The following is a 6000-nucleotide window of genomic DNA, read 5'->3' on the forward strand; positions in this document are numbered from 1 at the left end:
GGGAGTGATATGATCAGAGCTGTACTTAAGGAAAATCTCTTTGGCAGCAAGATGGACTGGAGTAGGAAGGGACTTGAGGCAGGAAGGTCACTCAAGAGTCTGTTGTGGTATATGATTGTGATGGAATTCTTCTGAGCTATAAGAAATGATGGGCTCAATGATCTTAGAAAAAAAAAACCATGGAAAGTCCTTTTGCACAAAATAATGAAGAGCAAAATAAGCAGAACCAAGAGAACATTTACAGTAACAACGATATTGTTTTAGGAATGATTTTGAGTAAATAAGTCATTTTAACTATTATAAATACCAAAATTAACTATGGACATCTGAAGAAAGATACTGCCTACTTCCAGAGAAAGAAATTATAAATAGAAGTATGTTTAGAATAATTTTACATATATGTATGTGTATATATAATATATGTATGTGTGTATGTGTGTGTGTGTGTATATATATATATATATATATACACACACCTATTTGTGTCTAATGGTAGCCATCTATATGATGGGGTGGGAAGGGAAGAAAAAAAGGGTAAGAAAGTTTACATGATAACTTTATTATATATTTTAAAAGAATAGCAAGTTGTACATAATAGATTTGCAGTTTCATGTGCAATCATCTTTTTGTGTCATAGAAATGCTTGTTTTATTCCATAAATTAAAAATAAATATTTTTTTTAAAAGAATCTGTTGAAATAGCCTGGAAGTATGAGGGCCTAAAATAAGGTGATGGCTATGTGAGTAGAGGGAAGGGGATACAAGAGATGTTGTGCAGGTAGACATAGCAAGATTTGGCAAGTGATTGGACACATGGGGTGAGGGAGTGGGAGCAGTTGAGAATAATGCCAAGGTTACATATCTGGGAGAATGGAAGGATGGTGGTGCTTTTGACAGGAAAGAAAAGGGGGAGGGTAGATCTCAAAGAGGGAAGGTTTAAGAGGAAAGATAATGAGCTAAGTTTTGGACACGTTGAGTTTGAGATGTTCCTGGAACATCCCATTGAAATATCTAATTGGCAATTGGTGGTACAGTAATGAAGAGTAAGGGAGAGAATGGGGACAGATATGAAGATCTGGGAGTAATCTGCATAGAAATGATAATTAAGCCCACAGGAACTTATGAAGTCACCAAGTGAAAACATATAGGGGGGAAAAGCTGAACACAGATTCTTAGGGTATACCCACAGTTGGTATGGGTAATGACTCAGCAAAGTAGCATTCAGACAGGTAGGAGGAGAATTAGTAAGGAGTAATGTCACAAAAACCCAGAGAGGAGAGAATCTAGGAGGAAAATGATGGCCAGTAATGTTAAATGCAGCAGATAAGTAGAGAAAAGACCCTCAGATTTGTCTATTAAGAAGAGAACATTAATAACTTTAGAGAGAGAAGTTTCAGTAACAAGTGATAAGGTCAAAAGCCAGAGTACAAAAGGTTGAGGAGTTTGTAAGAGAAGTAGAATCAGGGAATGGAGGAAGCTTTTTCAAGGAATTTGGCTGAGAGAGAAAAGACGTCAGGATAATAGCTTAAAGAAGGAATAGTAATGTGTAGTGAAGGCTTTCTAAGGATGGGGAAGACAAGCATTCTTGAAGGCAATAGGGAAGGAACATCTAGACAGGAAGAGGTTGAAAATTTGAAACAGGGAGAGAGAGGATGATTGAGTTTGCAGTCTGTTGGAAAAGATAGGATCAAGGGCACAGGTAGCGGGGTTGACACAGTCTTGTGACTTCCTCTAGCACTGTCATCAGTCAGAGAGGTTGAGAATAGTTGGAGTATATTCAGAATTGAGAACTGGCAACGTGTAAGCAGCAACAGGACAAAGAGGCAAAGTATTCAAGAGTTAGGAGACAAGGTCGTTTAATTGGTTAAAAATAGGGTCAACTGTCAGTGAGGGAGTAATGTAAAGCCAGAGCAGGGGTGATGGCTTAGGAGAAAACTGAAGGATGGAGAGCCTGGAGGAACCACCAATCTTATTCTGTTACCAACTATTGCCCTATCTACAGGCAAAAACCAAAAACAATCAGGAAAGTATAGGCTATTTCCCCCTGCCTTTTCTTTCTTATTCTCCAAACAAGTTTTAAAATGTAGATGCTTCTGAACAGTTACACAGAGTAGCTCAGATAAGTAAGGAATTTGAACCCCATCGCAAACTCCCTCTGCACAATCCACTTGTCCATTCGTTCTAAAGGACATGAGGACTAGGTTTGTGGTTATCATAGATGGTCAAAGCGAACAGGAACTTAGAAGTTATCTTGTCTAACTCATTGATTTTACAAAGGAGAAAATTTAGACCCAGAGAAGGAGAGGGATTTCATGAAGGGGAAGCTAGGTGATGCAATGGATAGACCACTGGGCTTGGAATCAGGGAGACTCATCTTCATGATTTCAAATGCAGCCTCAGATACATACTAGCTGTGCGATCCTGAGCAAGTCACTTAACCCTGATTGCCTCGGTTTCATCGTCTGTAAAATGAGCTGGAGAAGGAAATGGCAAACCATTCTAGTATCTTTGCTCAGAAAACACCAAATGGGGTCACAAAGAGTGGGACACAACTGAACAACAGTAACATAATCTGGTTAGAAGGAAAGCCCAGGCTAGAATCACATCCCTCTCCTCTCCATTCAATGTTCTTTTACCATATCACCTTGCTTCTACTTGTGCTGTGAGTTCATGTTATTGGTCTATTGGTATTATTTATGATGCTTGATTTTCCCAAAAGGTCAGTATGAATACCAGATATTTACAACAGAAGGGGAAAGAGAAGTTGACAGAATATCTGGAGCAAGAAGGAAAAGGAAACAGGATGAAGGGAGAGGAAAGAAGAAAGAGCATCACAAAAGGGATCAGTTGGATCGTAGTAGGAATTCATTTGAGCGCAGATTTCTTGCTGCCTCCAGAGCAAAGCACTTAGGAACATATATCTGGAGCTGGAAGGAATATTAGAGGCCATTTAATCCAATCCCTTTATTTTACAGATGACATAATTGGGGTTCAGAGGGGTTAGGTGACTTGTGCATGGTCCCACAAGTAGTAAGTGATTAAAACCCAGGTCCTTTTATTCTAAATCCAATGCTCTTTCCACTTTACCACATTGCTTCATTTTCAATAGAGATCCATTTTCTAAATCACAGATTCTCAGAATTAGGAGGGAGCTCAGAAGGCATCCAACCCAAGAATTCCCACTTCATCCAGCCTGTAATTGAAAACTTCCAGAAATAGGGAGCCTGCTACCTCTGAAAGCAGCCTACTTCACTGATGAACATCTCTAATGTTTAGGCCTTCCATTACAACCATCTTAAAACCTCTTCTCTGCATCCTCCTTCCCCCACCCTTCTCCCTGCTTCTGCCCTCTGGGGTCAAGCAGAACAAGACTAGTTCCTGGTCCACATGGCAATACTTCAAATACTTGAAGGTAGCCATCATATCCTCCTTGTCTTTTCTTCTCTAGGATTAAACATCCCTCCCTAGTTCTTTCAAACAATCCTCATACTACATTCTCTGTTCCTCTCACCATCCTGATCCAGATGGACTCCAATGTGGTCCTCCATATTCTTTTCACCACAATGACTCATTAGATGGAAGTTGGTACTTTGTCATGTATGTCCAGGGCCAAGAATGTACTGGCACAACCCAGAGGCCCTCCAAAGAACTGTCCTTTGGGTTAATCCAATAATTGTTATTGACCATTCTAACATAACATACTTTTAAGTTTACAAAGTTCTTTCTCTATAACAATACTGTGACTAAAGAGTACAAGTGCTATTATCCCCATTTTACAGTTAGGAAACTGAGGACTAGGAAGGTTAAGATTTGACCAAGGCTGTGGTAAAGCTGAGACACAAACCTGGCTGACTCCAAATCCAGTGCTCTTTCCATTATACCTTCTGCCTCTCCAGGATCAACTTCATCATTCAGGTTTTAACTAGGCAAACCTTTAAGGAACCAACTTCCCCTCTTTCTTATCTCTTCTACTTCCCAATAAAAACCTTCCATCTTAGCTAAGCTAGTCTCATCCCTGTCCACAGAAAATTCTTAGCATAGTCCTTCTCTCTCTTACTAGACTGCCCTCCCCGTTCCTCTCTTCATTATTCAAGTCCTATTCTTTCTTCAAGGATAAACTCAAGTCCCACCTGTTCCAGAAGACCTTTTTCAACTACTTCAACCCTCAACAATCTCTCCTTTCACTGAATTCCCATAATACTTAGTGTCTGAACCAATCCTTTTATTGCTTAGTCCCCAACCATACCGTCTTGCCACTGTTTCCTGTGGCACATCTTATCTCCCCAACAACAGAGTGAATTCCATAAGGTTATGAAACATGCTTTTGCATTCCCCACATCACCTTGCACATAAATGCTCAATAAGTAGTAATTGAATTGAGGCTGGGTGTAAATTATATGGTCTCCACAGAGAATCTCTCTCCCCTGCCCAGTTCAAAAATTCTATAATCCCATTCCCTAAAACTAATCTCCCTACCATCAGCCCCCAAACCATCAGTTTTGCCAAAAATTATTTTATTTTCATTGTACCCATCTCCTCTGATAATAGCAGAAAGAGAGATGAAATGTGGTATCGGGGGAAGAGTAGCTATGAATCAGGAGTCCTGACTCTGCCACTGGCCCTCTCTGTAACCTTGACAAAGTCACTCAGCTGCTCAGCCTCAGTTGTACTTAAGTGATCCCTAATTCTGTAATTTTATGAGCTATATACTATTCTGAGATCTTGGCCAAGTCACTCCGTCTTGCTCAACCTGTGATTTTAAAGGGCAGGGTGAATTACAACCATCTCTCTCTTGGCCAACACTGGGAACAACATAAAAGGTTTCATTCTGTTTTCCCCCCTTTAAGAAAAAGAAAAAGAAAGCCTTTTTTAAACAACTAAACTTGAACTTTTAGTAGGAGCCTGGGCAACAGGATTTAAACCTCAGAGAAGGTATTTTTGTTGCTGCTGTTGTGGATTTTTTTTTTTGAAAGGGTAGAGGAGGATAATTCTGAAGTCTAATAGTAACACAACAGCAGCTGGACAAATAGGAACATTGTGTGTGTTTTCAGGCAGGGGACTAAAGATGAGCTGACATGATTTTTCTAAGTTGAGGGAGAAATAAGGCTGGGGATAGATTCCCTGATCTACATCATTTCCACACAAACACAGCAAATTTCTTTGCCTTTTTTTCTTTTTCTTTAATGGGAAAAAAAAATCAGCCTGTTCAGTGGATAACTTGATGGGGGCAATCCCAGTTCCCAGGACACTCTAGATTTCCCTTCCCGTGCCCTCTTCCTCCTCCTCTTTGTCTCCTGCTTCCCGGATCACGGCGCACCTCAGCGCACCCAGGCACACTCACAGTCTCCCTGTCAAGTTCCTGGCTGATCCGTAGGGACATGTGTCGGGGAGACTGCAACTTCGCCATCCAACTGCTCTTCCTCGGGGCTTCAGGAACTGCGGTAACCATAGAAACAGCAGCCAATCCAAGGGCTCTGCGGCCAGCAGGGGCGGAGACAGACCACTTAGGCACATACAGGTAGAAACAGGAAAGGAAGGCTTTTCCATCGCGCCACCCAGCAGCTCACATTAGGATGGGGAGCGCTGCCTGCCGGGTTTCTGCAAACAGACACTTAGAGAAGGTCAGAAACTAAACTTTTCTTGCAGCAAGCACCTTCTGCCCTGGGTTGCCAAAAGCCCCAAATCCCCCCTGCCAGCTCTAAATCCAAGATCCTGTATACTTCACACACACACACACACACACACACACACACACACACACACACACACACACACACACACACACACACCCCTCTTATTGTGGGCACCACACCTTTTTACACTGTCTTTCAATTTTACATTTTATCAGAAACTGTCTCCCACTCATAGATTGAAAGCTCAGATCTGGAAGGGAACTGAAAAAATCATCTGATCCAAACCACTTATTTAACAGAAACTAAGGCCCACAGAGAGAGTGACTTGCCCGAGGCCACACAGCTAGTTAGTTACAGACCCAATGTGG

At 41.3% G+C, this 6000-nt stretch overlaps 1 long non-coding RNA gene across 2 annotated transcripts in view; it reads right to left on the reverse strand.

Moving 5' to 3' along the window:
• LOC138147133 (uncharacterized) overlaps window positions 1-5771 on the reverse strand; it is a 217030-nt gene extending 211259 nt beyond the window's left edge. For both annotated transcript variants that reach the window (XR_011164714.1, XR_011164715.1), the window contains exon 1: window positions 5341-5771. This is a non-coding gene — a long non-coding RNA (uncharacterized lncRNA). The remainder of the gene's footprint in view (window positions 1-5340) is intronic.
• Window positions 5772-6000: the final 229 nt, after the last annotated feature.

Source organism: Petaurus breviceps, unplaced genomic scaffold (genome assembly GCF_028583685.1).
Source record: "Petaurus breviceps papuanus isolate PSGF00001 unplaced genomic scaffold, PetGlider_PUasm1.0 90779, whole genome shotgun sequence".
NCBI classification, from domain to species: Eukaryota; Metazoa; Chordata; class Mammalia; order Diprotodontia; family Petauridae; genus Petaurus; species Petaurus breviceps.